We start from the raw sequence: 14,612 nt of genomic DNA on the forward strand, positions 1-14,612 counted from the left end.
AGGTGCCCGGGGAGCCGGGGTGGTGGTGGTGGTGGGGGGGGGGGGGGGGTGCGTTTGGTTGTTGCCACGGGGACGGATCAAGCAGCAGCGCCCGCCCCTGGGGCGCCCTCCTCGGTTTGGGTCCGGCGGGGTCGGGGCGAGATGGGGGACGGGGGGATCCGAGCCGGGAAGGGCAGGGCAGGGCAGGGCAGGGCGTGCTGCCGTGCCGAGCCGGGTAAGGAATCCTCCCCGGACCTGCAGCCCCTGAGCCGAGCGGTGGAAACGAGCTCTCCGTGCTCCTTAAATGCGCCACATCGCCCCGCTGGCAGGGGGCTGCGGCTCGGAGCAGCGCGGCGAGGGAAGCTGCAGGTGGGGAGCCGAGCGAATAGGGCGCGTACATCTAATAAAAACACCAACATCATCCGTTTCAGCTTGTTATAACCTCCCCTGGTTTTGTGTGGTGTAGGAGGGTATCTCTCCGAAGTGGGCTGGGGTTAGTCTCACTTAAATAAATGAATGCTAAGGGCAGCGTTCATGTAGTCATTAAAAAAATTAGGAGTAGCCCCAGAGGCTGCAGCGCTGCTAAGGGTGGCACCGAGGGTGAAGGATTGCTCTGGGACCCGCTTGTGTTGGCAGGGGCAAGGCCTCCGCAGGGTGCTCACCAACTGGTTGGAGGTTTTCATCCAGAAACAAAGTTTATTATTTCCCTAAAACTTCCAGAAATCGAGCGATACGCTGAGCAAATCATATGGTAACCGCAGTTGCTTAAAGAACTACCGATACATAGCTACTCAGTATGATCTCTCTGTTATGTGCCAGTTTGCAAATGAATAGAGAAATTTCTGCTTAACACTGAAAGTATTCCAGGAGAATTCCTTTCATCTTTTGTCTGCGTTTCGGATCGTGAATAATTTGACAGTATCTGCAAAGCACTTTGCAGTTATTATGTATGAAGTACGAAGCGAGGTATGGGTACTCCGAGAAACTGCTCCAGAATAAAAAGCTCTCGCTTTAGTAGGGCACTAAAAATAATGCAGTCATACCAATTAACACCTCTTAAGCATAAGATTCTTTTAGGTGCTCGCGGTGTTGATAAAAATATCATTAGGATTGTGATTTATAGTGCATATGAGCAACAGACGTCCCTGTTTCTTCCTGTATGTGTGTATGGAGAAAATGTGCATTTGGACATCTATTGATTTGGCAGATGTGGGGAAAGCAGGTCCTTCTAATACTTAAAACGGGGGGGCAATAGAGGGGAAGAAGCGGCATCTGGGTTTCTTCAGAAATGATCCAGTCAGATTTGCAGGTATGTCTTGCATTCAGTCCTAAGAGCGAGGGAGTGCTTTTAAGGAATGGAATTTCAACATGGAAATTGAGGTGCTATTTATTTGACACTCTATAAATTAGCATACTAAATGAACCACCCAGAATGTCATGCTAAGCATTGTCTTTACTGCTAGAAAACCATGTGTTATTCTAAAAGTAAAGATGTCTACGCAAAAATTAAATTTCTGGAGATTTGTTTTTGAAAGCAAGCTCAGAAGTGTCTGGACTTTGAATTGGCCCTGAACAGAAAATGTAGAGTCTTTCCTCGGACAACAAACTCAAGATTCCCTGGCACCTATGAACTGGGCTGTAATCTTATTTGAGTCTGTCTGCCCTGTAAGAAGGGCATGAGCAGCTGTGTTTGAGATGGCAACTCCTGTTAAAAAGTCTGTATATTGCTACATGTATAAGTGAATTTGGCTTGGGATTTGAATTTGAATGCACTAAAATACTTGAATAACATCAGGGAAGAGGTTTTTGTTTTGTTTTGTTTTGCCTCCCAATCATTCTGTTAGTAATAAGGGGACCAATAAGTCTGCAGTTCACAATAAGGAGAAGTATGGTTGAAACACTTGTAGCAGATGGAAACTCAGGCTTGCACAGGCCTGTTCTTCAGTTGGTCTTCGCAAAGTGAAGCGAGCTGGATTTAGCCGGAGAAAATGCAACATATTCACTTTAAAAAATGACATTTTTTGTTATCTCCATTTTCTTTTTTGATTCAGAACATGTTGCTTCTGCCTGAAAAATCAGAGACAGATTTAATGTAGCTTCTGACACTGATGATGAGCTTCTACAATGTAGCAAAAAGGAATCTACTGTATGTGAAATTCATGGCACTGCTGTGGTATTTTGGGTTGACTTTGCTGACTAGAGTGTGATTGACTTAACAATCAAGAATGGCAATAATTTGTTGCCACATGAGTTCAGGGAAGTGATGATTATAAATTGGGAGAGAAATGGGAGTTGGTTGAAGTGAAAAATGACATTAATTTAAACACTCAGGCAAGAACAGTTGACAGTTCCAGAAGAAGCCAACCGAACGTGAATGCTGTCCACTGTCATTATGCTCACCTACAGTAACCTTGTAGTTGTCTCATTTTAGTTCTTTTTAGTATATAAAAAAATTCTTTATATTTCTTATTGATTTAAGACTTTCATATGGCAATTCCCAGTGTGTTCTATGTTCTGAGGCCTTCGATTATGCCAGAACTGACTGGGAATGGAAAAGAAAAAAAGTAAAAATCTTGTGTTTGAATTTTTGTACATCAATTCTTTGGAGATTTTTGGAGGAACAGTGTCAAAGATAGAAAACTACAAAGGTTTTCCTAACAAATTATTTGATTTTCAGAAGTCTGATTTTTAACAAGTTGTCTTTTTGTTTTTCATCCACAAAAATTACTAATCGCTTGTCTTTGTGGTATTTCTCCACAATTTCTTGAACTGAGAACTACAGTTAATAGTGAAAGACTCATAGGATCCTTGACAGAGCAGTTTCCAAATCTTCAGTTCTTTGTGTTCTGACTTTGTTAGCGTTTTGACCACTTGAGATCAAAAGAGAGTTGATGTTACTTCTGCCATTCTGTATGCTTACTTGTTTGAAAGATATGTGCTTATAGGTGGGATTTTTTATTTTACATGCTTTTTCTAACTTGATTTCACTGGAAACTTCGAAATTTTACTATCAAATTATGATCTCTGAAGAAGAGTAGAAAGCAGATATTTCTCACTTTTTTAAGCAATTTTAAAAAAGTTGTGTGTTGGCTTATGGGTGGGATTTGCCTCTGATTTGAATTTTGGGCTTTAAATGGTTGCTGTCTTTAATTTGAGAAGAAGCGTGCATAGGACAGAATTTGTTGAAGGGCGTTCCTGCTGAGTCCAGGAAGAAATTCCACGCAACTCAGGGAGGCAGTTTCAGGACAAGACAGTGGAGCAATGATGGTGAAGTTGAGTAGTTTGTTCTGGGAGACCAGGAGAGCTTTGAAACTCCTGGTCCTTTGTGTTCCCATGTGGACCAGCCACGCTGGATCGGCTTGGCCTTGGTGGGAAGAAAAATATCTAACGCAGGCCAGAAAGGAGCTGCAGTGTGTCCTGGGCATGTGTTAGTCTGTGTTCTGGCCCAGGCTTTGTCATTTCAAGCATTCCTGGAAGAACTTTGTGCAGACTGCTGCACAACCTGGCCAGGAGTGGAATTGGAAAAATGTTTTGTCAAGATTTTATCAGGCTTGTACTTTTTTTAGTTGCTCTTTCAGCTGTGGAGAAACTTGGACCTAGCTAAACTTCGACATCCCTTGCCAGACTTTCTGTGGACCAGCAATGCTTGGCTTCCTTTCTGGGAAGAGTTTTTTGCACCCATGGGATAGCTGAGCTGGAATATCTTCTGTGCTCCACGCTGTCAGTAGACAGCTAAGTCACCTAAAGGGCAGATACTCTGTGGGAACGCAGGTAGTAGCAATGTGTCTTTATGCACATACCTATGTTGCTAACCCTTCAGAGTACATCTCTCAGTTGCCTTGAGAGATGAAAGGTGTCATTTAAAAAAAGTCCCAGTAGTAAATGCCACGCAAATTCTGCCAGTAAGAAGCTATTGACTTTGATATCAGCAGTCAGAGATCTGTGTGAAAGCAACAAAATATGTAAAGTTATGAGTAAAATAAATCAGAGGCTTTCAGAACATCAATAATACTCGAAAATGTATGATTTTTCTTTAAATTAGATGACTACTCTGAACAATTATGTAAATTGAGAATGTGTTCTGCCAAAATTTCTGTAGCAATATGCTGCAGTAGTGTTGAAGAACTTTAATTGTGGAGGATGAGCTTTATAGGGGGATAAACACTGTAAAATATTTTGATTCATCAGTACTTAAAGGTTATGGTTATTCTGAAGAGTGTCTTTTGCAACCATTTGTCTTTATTTTTCCTGACAGGAATTATATTACATATGTAGTGGTGGTTTTTGACAGTATAGAAGGTGTGATGTTGCAGCCTAATTTATTATTATTTTTTTTTTCTGAATTTGTGGTTACTTAAGATGTGTCTTAAAAATGTCTATATGTACTTTTTTCCCCGGTAGTCTAAACCCTACCATCTTCAAATTTTTTAACCCCTTTATGCCTCCAGGATATCCTCTCCTCCTACTGTTCAGTAAGAGTCTGCTTCAAAAAATTCTCAGCATTGTTATTTTGGGCAGCGAGGGGCTTTTGCTTCGAAGGTGTGATATCTAAGAATGATTGAGGTCCATTTCTACTGTGTTGATAACATTTGGTTTCTGTCCTGCATAGGTTTAAAACAAACAAACAAACAGAAAACCAGCAAAAAAAATGCTGATTGGCTAAGTGAAAACTACGTTGCTTAGGTTAATAATGAATTCTGAAGTGGACATGAGCAAGCTTATGGCCTTATTATGTCTGAAACATTTTCCATCAGGGTTCACTTCAGGTTAAATGAAGTACATACAAAGGGCGACTGCCATTTGTGAGCTAAACTGGAGCTCTACCTGGCTTATCAAGACAGAAGAGATAAAAACCTGTGGTTGAAAAGTGTCATCGGGGTTGGTGGGATGCATTCTTTCCAGTTTTAGTTCTGATGTTCTGTTCTCTAAAATTGATAGCGATCTTGTTTTCAAACAGCTGGGTTTATATGTAGAGAATGGTTTTGTGTGTATGTATGTATATATATATATATATCCTCATCTAATATAGATTTTAAAATGGTCTTTAAATAAGTAACACAGCCATAAGGCTTCCTCTCTGAGGGGATGCATCCTTTGCACGTTTCTTTTCTGCTTTACACTTAGTTTTGAAAGCCTCCTTTGAGTGAAAGTGACCTTTATTTTAGCTGCATAAAACAGGAAAGATCTGAGGTGATGTCTCTGGAAAAGTACTGTGACTTTGACGTCTGCAAACTGAGGAGATCAAACGAGAGATCTGGACAGCTGACGGCTGACCTGAAGTGCGGAACTTCTGTAGTGGGACAATAATATGTGCTGTGCGTCATATTCCTTAGGAGAACTTCCTTTATACATACATATTTTTTCCCTCCGTTAGTAGAAAACCCAGGCAAACAAGCAGGGAGAGGACAGGACTGCTTTCTGGCAGGGTCTCAGTGCATCAGGACTGCCGAGCGCACTAAAAGCGAGCCACGGCCCTGCTGCGCTGCGCTGCCCATCCGCGGTGAGGTTACATTGAACTGCACCTCTTGCGGTCTGTGGTGAGTTTTGCATACAGATAGGTCTGCTGTACTCACTTATGGGAAAGTGCGTAGGAAACGGAGGGATGCGATACAACTAGGGAATCTCATGTGTCTCCTTTTTGCGTGTGGGCTTTCATCCTCCGAACGGGGCCACAGTTAGAAGTGGAAAAAACATAGAAGCTGCTGGAAGGTAAAGAAGAAAGGACTGGGTGTTCTTCACTTGCTTGCTTGTGGAGGAACAGAAACAGGAGTTTGCCTTTACAGCAAGCAAGTCAAACTCTGGAATATTTCTGTGGCCGGGAGTGGCCTCCTGACCCACGCAGTTCTCTTGGACCAATGTGACCGGACCCTCGGCCAGAAGTGTGCTGTTTGGATGCATGTGATGCAGGAGGCTCTCTGAAGATGAGAACAAGTCATGCACAAAACTAGGGTGGTACATACTTCTTGCAGCTATTCATATTTCCACAGGATTCTGGATCCGTCATAGTGCTGTAAACTGTCTTACGGGGTGGAGAGCTGCTAGACGGGCGGTTTGAATTTATCGTCTTTACTAAGCAACTTGTGCACTTTGGACTTGTATTGATTTTAGTGGTGCTGCTGGATAAGTGAAGAGAAGCAAGGCTTTAATCGCTGAGCCTTGTCCGTTGTCGTTGGAGGCAGATTAAGACACAAACACCTCCAGCTTCCAACCTCCCTCTGCTCGTGTAGCAAAGCTAGTGGAGCGGGGCTTGTGCCTGCACCTCCGCTGGCTGTGGGCACCGTGATGGCATGTCTGTAGCTGTGTGAGCTGCCGGTGAGTGGGTTTGTGCTGCAGTGCTGGTGGGAGGGTGGAAACACAACTGATGCCGTGCTCTGGGGCAAAAATCTGTGGCAGAGCCTGGGGCGTACCGGGGACGGGGAGTGGAAGTGTCTTCGATGGCATAATTTGCTTCGGGGAATTATATGTTATGTTTCTATGTTTTCCCCTGTCCCTGCTTGGTCTGTGTTGTGTGAATATTTAAAATTGTTGCTAGAAACCCAGAGGAAGGAATTTTCATAGGCTGCATCTTTATCTTCTGGCTCATTTATTCTTTGGCCCCAGTAGTGGAAGAGATAACTATGTAACTACCAAGCAGCTCACAGCGAACCCAGCCAAGTCCTGAATGCTTTTATTTAAAAAAAAACACACATACACACACAAAAGCAGTGGTGTAGCCATGGTGACCTAAGGGTAGGTGAAGGTGAAGGGTGTTGTTTGTTTGAGCCAGTTGAATGTAGTCTGCGGGAAAGAGAAAGAAGGGCAATGGTACCAGGCAGAAGCGTTTCTTTTGCTATGAACTGATGAGGTCAGAAGTCTGAACACTTGTCTGTTTCATTTCTAATGATATTTCTGATCCCAATTATTGATCAAAGGTTTTAAAAAAAAGATTAGAGATGATCTTTTTAGGATTTTCTTCCTTAAGACAGAGGCTTTTCTCCGAATTAGGAAAAAGCGTGTATCAGACTGAGGGGGGTGGGAAAAGGTTGAAGAAATTCTTGAGCTGTAACTCAGAGCCTTTTATCTGACAGAGAAAACCAAACAAAAAACCCCACTCTCTGTTCTCAGTTAAGATTACTTTCCATCTATACACACATTTTAAAACTCTGTCAGAAGAAATGGAGTTTCTCACAATGTTTAAATCTAATGGATTTATGATCCCTTATGCTCCTTGTCTGGATAGATGGACGACAGCTGAATAGAAGCTGTGGATCAGTCTCTCCTTACCCTTTCTGTCGTGGTTCAGTACAAAACGTTCTGCAGCAATATCAGCTTCAGGTACCTGTGATCCCCCTGCTCCCCTGCTGTGCTGGCATCCCTGTTCGTGCAGGTGTGCTCTGGACCGGCTCACCAGCACTCCTCGTAGAGCTGATCACAACACCGGTCAGTTTTAAGGAGAAAAAAAAAAAAAAAAGTAAATTGAAAATTAAAAGGTAACCCCAGAGATGTCTCTACATGTTCTAGACCAGGCAAGAGAAGGAAGCACAGAAGCCAGTATTGCTACTGAACTTGTACCCCTTCTATCTTGACAGAACAGCAACTGACTGCTTTGCCTGGGAATGAATATATGCAGACTAGACAGCATTGGAGGTGCTTGATGTTCGTTTGTATGGTAAGGGATAAAAGTTGTTAAATTAGTGTTTTTATTTACCAGATTCTTTCACTGAATTGGAATAAGCAAATGTTTTTACTGCAGCTTACCATAAACAAACAGAAGGGTGTTTGGAAATCCTGACCAGCTTTTGTGTAGGAGAGAGCAATCATAACAAACTGGTTCTGTGAGAAACTGAAAACAAATAAAAGATGAGCTGTTACCCATCGTTTACAAAAGCAGAAGTGATTGTGCCTAAGAAGTAGCAAGTGACTTTAAACATTGAAAACCCTTGTTTGCCAGCCTGGGACAAATTTCAGTAATACTTCACGTTCTCCTGTTTTTAGAAGATCTTGGGAAACCAAATGCAAGGACTTTAACCAACTCTGGACTCAGAGAAGGGTGGAAAATCTCCAACTACTGCATTTAGTACTGCAAGAAGTCTTCTGAATCTCCCTAAGGTATTTCCAAGAATACCAACACCTTTCCTATGTGTTTCTGAGAGTGTTACTAGCCAGTTACAGTGTTGCAGTTAAAATTAAAGCAAAGAATCCATCCCTCTAACAAACAAACAAACAAAAAAGCTTTGTGTGAGGAAAACACTTCTTGTATCAAGAAACGAAATCAGTGAGATTTCCTACTTCTTTGAAACTATTTTCTGTATTATTTTGTGTACTTGGCATATTTCAGCCTTTCAGTCCAACATTACTGTAACAAGTGATAGGTAGGCATTATTAAGATGAGCAGAATATTTCCAGTTGTGTGGCCAAAGGATGGATTTGTGTATATTTGTATTTTTTTTAAAGCAGTAGTTAATTCATTGTTAAATGACACCAAATCCCCAAAGCAATACTCCACTTTCACTTTTTAGTGATTTTTTTGTGACTGAGTAATGTCTGAGTGTCTTGATAGTAAATAACTCACGTTGGCTGTATTTGTGCAACCATATCTGTGCCCAAAAGAAGGTCTCCAGCGTTAAAAAGTAAAGGGTTAGGCTCAGACTGGAAATGGAGCTGATGAAATGGTAATAAGACTTATGCCTGAAATTCCACTTTTTTCTTAGTTATATCCTCCATGGAGCAGAGGCCTATCTTAAGCAGTCTTGGGATCGTCACAGAGAATTTCTTGTCTCTGTGGTTCCTCTGTAACCAAGTAGCCTGGAAAACTGAAGCCACATATCAAATGCTTTTGTGACTGCGATGGTAGGAAAAACAAATACAGTCTGTTTTATGGGGAAGGTTGAAACCTTCCATATATAAATATCTTTAAGACATGCAAATTGACTGTGCTGTGTAGATACTCACTTCGCTCTGAGCAATGTAGCGAGAGCTGTAGGGACCAGTATTGTTAGTACAGTGTTTTGTGCAGGTGACATGTTGAGAAACCAGTTTGATGTCTCTGCAAGCCTCTGCATTAGGCTGTGCTGAATGCAGGTGAGCTGATGATAATTTAGAACTTCCAGATTGGCAAATTCCAATCCAGATTCAGGAATTTTGTTCTCTGTCTGAGATGTGGACTTCAAAGACCACGCTTACATAATGGTAAATCTGGTAAATACTTAGGTCCCAGCAATATTTGTGCATCAGATTTTGAGTTATCTGAGAGAACGCTTGTATTGCCACTAGTGCTTACTGAGAGAACTTCATAAATATGTTAAGATCAAATAACTTTTAGGTTTAGCTAGTCTGTATTTTGTACTCTTCCTCTGTTTGAAATCAACAGGAAGAAACATCGCTTGTCTTTCTCAGACTCAGTGTAAGTAAAGAGGTAAAGCTAGCATTTTTTTGCAATATGCAACTCATGTTATATTTGAAAGGATAGTCACAGTGGTGATGCAATAACTTCTGTCTGCTCACTGATTGGCAACACTGCCAGATCTAAGAGTTAAAGGACTGTAAGGTAGAGAGATGTCTTCCAAACCTATTTTTGCATCTATATTTACTGAAGAACAAGTGTGTCCTGATAAGGTAGTGTTGCCATGTGAATGAATGAACCTGGCCAAACCTAGAAGTCAGCCCTTTGGTTACAGTGGCTTGTGTCATCTGGATGCAGTCCTTCATTCAGTTCTTCTTGGCTGCATTCAGCATGTTACTGTCCAAAGATGGAGCAGGGGGGGAACAAAAAAAACCCCAGTAAGTCTGTGCTTAGAGTACTGGAACATGTACAATACAACTACTCAATTCATTGGCAAGGTGAGGATCAGTCTGTCCCTCCTGCAAATCCTCTGATTCAAATCCAGATTTTCATGTGCCATTTGGTAGAGGGAAAAATCAAGCACCGTTTAATTATCCTCTTAGCCCCTAGATCTATCTCCAGAATCCTTGGACTGTCACTGGAGAGAATGGGTGGGTGCTTCAGGCCAACTTTGTGCCAGTCAGCACCTTTTGGGCCAGTGTGTGTGTTTCTGTTCCCAGTTCAAGATGAATAGCTTCCATTTGTTGCATAATTCAGTGGCTTTTAATCTCAGTATTGCCAGCCTTAAGCATTCAAACAATGGAAGTCACTTCCCAGACATTAGTAATTAAAAAAATTCAGACGCTTTTCATAATAGTTCATAAGTCTGTTAGATTGTTTTCAAGCTTTTTTCAGCAGCCTTGAGACCTGAAATTTCATTCTTTGTTTGAAATGAAAGCTTCCTTTCAGGTGCAGTTTGGTTCCAGGAGCTGTACTTGGTGACAGGGAAGGAAATCATAATGACTGCTTTATTTTGACTGTTCCTTACCTTAAAATGTGTTTATTTTCTGATCACCTCTTACCTTTGACTGCAATAAAACATTTGTCTAGTGGTAGAGACTGAGCTAGCATTCTTTTCTTCCTACAACAGTCTGCCTCTGATGGTGAGACACTGGCACAGCTTGCCCAGAGAAGCTGTGGATGCCCCATCCCTGGAGGTGCTCAAGGCCAGGCTGGATGGGGCTTTGGGCAGCCTGGTCTGGTGGGAGGTGTCCCTGCCCTTGGCAGGGGGGTTGTAACTAGCTGATCTTTGAGGTCCCTTTCAACCCAAGCTGTTCCGTGTTGTCAAATTGTACTTTAGTAGGTCTGTTTTTAAGTGAAGATGCTGTTGCATCTAGACATTCCTCTAGAGAGGTGCTAGCACTGATATATTTACTTTTTATTACTTGCTGTGGACCAAATTTAGAGGCAACATAGGTAGCTTCCATATGGATTAGGGACTGGGAATCTAAACTAATGAAAGACTTACTGAAATTAAAAAATATATATATTGTAGTACCGCGGAGTTGTCAGAAGAATACAGTGAAATACAGCACTTAAGACTCCTCTTGATCATATAAAAAAGCTTATGAAGTTTCTAGCACATTAAAAAAGCTATTTTAAATAGTGTGGTTTTGTTGGGTATACGCAGTTTAATTTGGTCATTATTCCTTTCTGAAATCGGTTGTCCCTTTTATGTTAGCAGAAGTTGCTTCTGCTTTAATAGTTCATAGCAGCAGGAATCAAATGCTTTACACTCAAACAAGAATAAGTATTAAGAAGATAAACTCTGATCATGCTGGTACCAGCAATATTTGATGTGTTTTAAATAATTAAAAATGCTAATGTGATATCCTTGTAGATAAAGTGCGTAGTTAAGGCAATTAACAACATAAGATCTTGTCAAATAAGGCTTTCAATGTGACTTCTTTTCTGCTACAAAAAAGCCCTAACACTTCTATGAAAAGTGGTTGTAATCAGTCGTACAACCACCTGTGGTGGAGGGGACCTCGAAAGATCGTCAGGCCCAACCTGAAAAATGTGAAAAGTGAGGCTGGATGAGATGATTCAGCACCATGTACAGTTCTGTCTTGAAAACCTGCAATGATGGGGACTCCACCATGTCCTTGGGGAATTAGTGTCAGTGATTCTTGCCGTAAGAAATTTCCTCTTTTTATCAGGATGAAGCGTCTCCTAGTGCAATTGTACTCATTGTCTTTTGTCTTTACCATGTGGCTCCTTGTGAAGAGGGAGCCTCTGTCCTCTTCACAGCTGCCTTTTAAGTACTGGGGCACTGTGATGAGGTCCCCCCTGAGCCTTCTCTCCAGGGTGGAAAGACGTAACTCCTGAAGTTTTTCCTCATAGGTCAGGTCCTCCAGCCCTTGGATCATCTTCATGGCCCTCCTCTGGACCCTCTCCAGGCTGTCTGCATCTTTTTTTGAATTGTGTGTGTGTGGGGGGACTGGACACAGTGCACCAGGTGCAGCCTGACAAGCACTTCCTAGGGTGTGATGATCACACCTTGATCTCTGCTAGCAATACCCAGTGAATGTAGCACAGGACCTGGTTTGCTTTCCTTGCTGCAGCACTATACAACTGACTCATGTTCAGCTTGGTGTCCACCAGGACCCCAGTTGCCTCTCAGCATGGCTGCTCCTCAGCCACATAGATCCTTTCCTGGGCTCCTCTGAACTGGTAGGAAGATTGTGGGTCTTCCAAACTGAGCTTCGACTTCGCTAAGGACTTCAGTAATATTGAAGGAGCTGTTTTGTCCTTGGACATATCTGTGAAGAAAATATTTGGGAGAAGAAATCTCTCCATGGCTCTCTTGTGGAGTTCTGGTGTAACTATATCCAGGGAAGTCATCTCTGTTTTCTGGGACATGAATACTCTATAATAGTAATAGGCCACTCTTGTCCTGTTTGAAATACGTGCTTTCCTGTTTTGATTTTGAATTCCTTCCCTGCCAGGCAGTTTGGTTTTGATAGAGGTGTCCACCATGCCCTCCAGGAATCTCATCTTGAACCATACAAATACGAAAATGCAACTATATTTGACATTGGCTTTATGTTAAATATTATTGGTTGGATTCCAGGTGAAGTACATCTTCTCCAGGGACTGCACCTATCCCAACTTTGCCCAATTGTGGCTTGCTTGATGCCTGTCTACCTCTGGGTTTTCCAAACCCAAAGGCCTGTTTCTTCTATTTTCTATAATTTTAAATTCTCCTACTGGGGAGAATATTATTAGGTTACCTCCCACTGCAGAAAGAGCTCCACTCCTTTTGTTGCAAGAAAACCTTTTAAATATGAGTGGCTAATTATTTCAAGATTTGATTTCTTCTTTCTTCACTAGTGAGAATGCTTAATGCTTAAGTACCAGTTGAGATCTGCTTGCCTAATAGCAAGGCATTTTCATAATTCACCTAGCTGCATCTGTAGAAGAGATCTAATATTAATATTTCACTATTTTTTTCAAATGTAAAACAACATTTTTATAGCAATATATGAAATGAATAGCAATATATGAAATATGAAATAAAAAGATTCGCAAAAATGTAGGCTGTTTAACTATGAATTCAGCCTAATTCTGATTCAAGACTTTGGCCAAATTATTGATGAATTTGAAAATAGCAAGTTTTGACCTGAAGTAAATAGTAGGATGTGATGTGTTTTGTGGAAGTTAGTGGATGTTCTCAATTTCTAGGATTAATTCAGAATATTCAGTATTCACTGTGGCTTTTTCAGCCATCATACTTAGCAGAATTCTCTCTCCAGAAGATTTTTAGCATGGCTTACTTTGGAAATATTCTAAATGATTCCCTGTACTTTTGACACTTGGCAGCATTGTATTTAAAACCAAAAATCTTTGATTGTTGGGCACTTATGCAAGAAGCTTTTTTTATTGTTTTGGAGTTCCTTTACATGATGAACTTCTATCAGAGTATTTTCTTGAATAAATACTATTTTTTTTTCCACATTTTATCAATAGTCATTTAGGGCTCAGTTACTTGCCTAAACATGGATGTGTAGTGCTATCTGATACTGTGCTATTGTGCCAAGCATCTGGCTCCTGATCCAGAAGAGACTGGATGTCCTGTATGTATGACTTACGTGACATCTCTCAACTCCTCGGGTCTTAGCAGGGGGTCTGATATGGCAGTAAATGAAATGACAGTATCATGAACTGAAGTCTTAATTGAGCTTAATTGAGGGGGGGAAAAAACAACAACCAAAAAAACCTTAATGCTTGGATACAGTGCTTACAAAGTGAAATAATAATCAAACTTCATATAAATTGCAGTTGCACTAGAATTGCTACTGGGTTTTCCAGTCCTTGAAACAAAACAAGTATGACAAATATGCAAAAATGAATACTAAAGAATATGTGTATCTTTTAGTATTACGGCATATTTGCTTTGGATCAATATTGATTCTAGCTAGATGTTAAAGGATTCTTAGGCTGGTGTAATAAATGGAACGGCTACAACTCATAAATGTGTTCCACCAGGACGCTTGAAGAGAGACTTGGAGGCACATACATGCGCTGGGGTTTTGATGGAATTTATTCTATTGGAGTCCTCACCCTGGACCGGTTGGTAACACTTCTCCCAGGCCAATTGGGCTTCGGCAGTAGTAAGGCTGGAGTCATGTCTATCTCAGTGAGTGTTTGTAGCATTGGAGGTGGAAAGAATGCTCAGTTCACAGGCTGTTTAGATGCTGGGAAGCTAGATGGAGTAATTCATATTAACCTGTAGCTTTCTGTGGTTAATGTTCATGCTAAATTTTCACTTGCACGTCTGTGGTGAAAACTCAAGTGTAGTAGGGAGTTTTTCTCTCCTACCATAAAAATACAGTTACTGGAAATAACAAAGATGCATTTTTTCCTATTAAAAGCAATGTCAATACCATCTGTCATGAATCTAAGATCTCAAAGTGGATCTTTACTCGCAAAATACTTGCTAGACTTCTTTTGTTTATTTTTTTGAGAATCATAGTGGAATGGGTTTGGGAGGTTACCAGTAGCTGTTCAGTATTTTACCAATGAAAGCTGAGACTTGAATGTTCTGTAAGCATTGCTCTCCAAGTATTTAAGTGTAAAAAGCTAGATTCCAGTTAAAGTTACTGAAGAAGCAATGTTTTAACTTGAGTTATGAATAGCTGTTTGTAGCATTCGGTGATTCTTAACAGACAATGTCCTTGAAAGTTTTGAAAATATATACCTTATTTACGAACAAGTGCTCTCAGAGCCTTTTACATTACATTTTTTTTACTGTCGAGTATATGGATGTTGC

General features: G+C 41.1%; 1 protein-coding gene across 11 annotated transcripts in view; it reads left to right on the forward strand.

Moving 5' to 3' along the window:
* KLHL32 (kelch like family member 32) overlaps nt 1–14,612 on the forward strand; it is a 124,210-nt gene that overhangs the window by 617 nt on the left and 108,981 nt on the right. For 3 of the 11 annotated variants that reach the window (XM_083828726.1, XM_083828720.1, XM_083828718.1), the window contains exons 2-3: nt 7,548–7,627; nt 7,954–8,067. The exons of 3 other annotated variants lie outside the window; for them this stretch is intronic. The gene's annotated coding sequence lies outside the window, so the exon portion shown is untranslated. Of the gene's footprint in view, nt 1–81; nt 349–5,144; nt 6,292–7,198; nt 7,294–7,547; nt 7,628–7,953; nt 8,068–14,612 lie in introns of those variants that run through there. 5 more of the 11 variants (XM_083828728.1, XM_083828727.1, XM_083828729.1 and 2 more) reach the window with 5 other exon arrangements.

This window comes from Anser anser (assembly GCF_964211835.1).
Source record: "Anser anser genome assembly, chromosome: 3".
Taxonomy (NCBI): Eukaryota; Metazoa; Chordata; class Aves; order Anseriformes; family Anatidae; genus Anser; species Anser anser.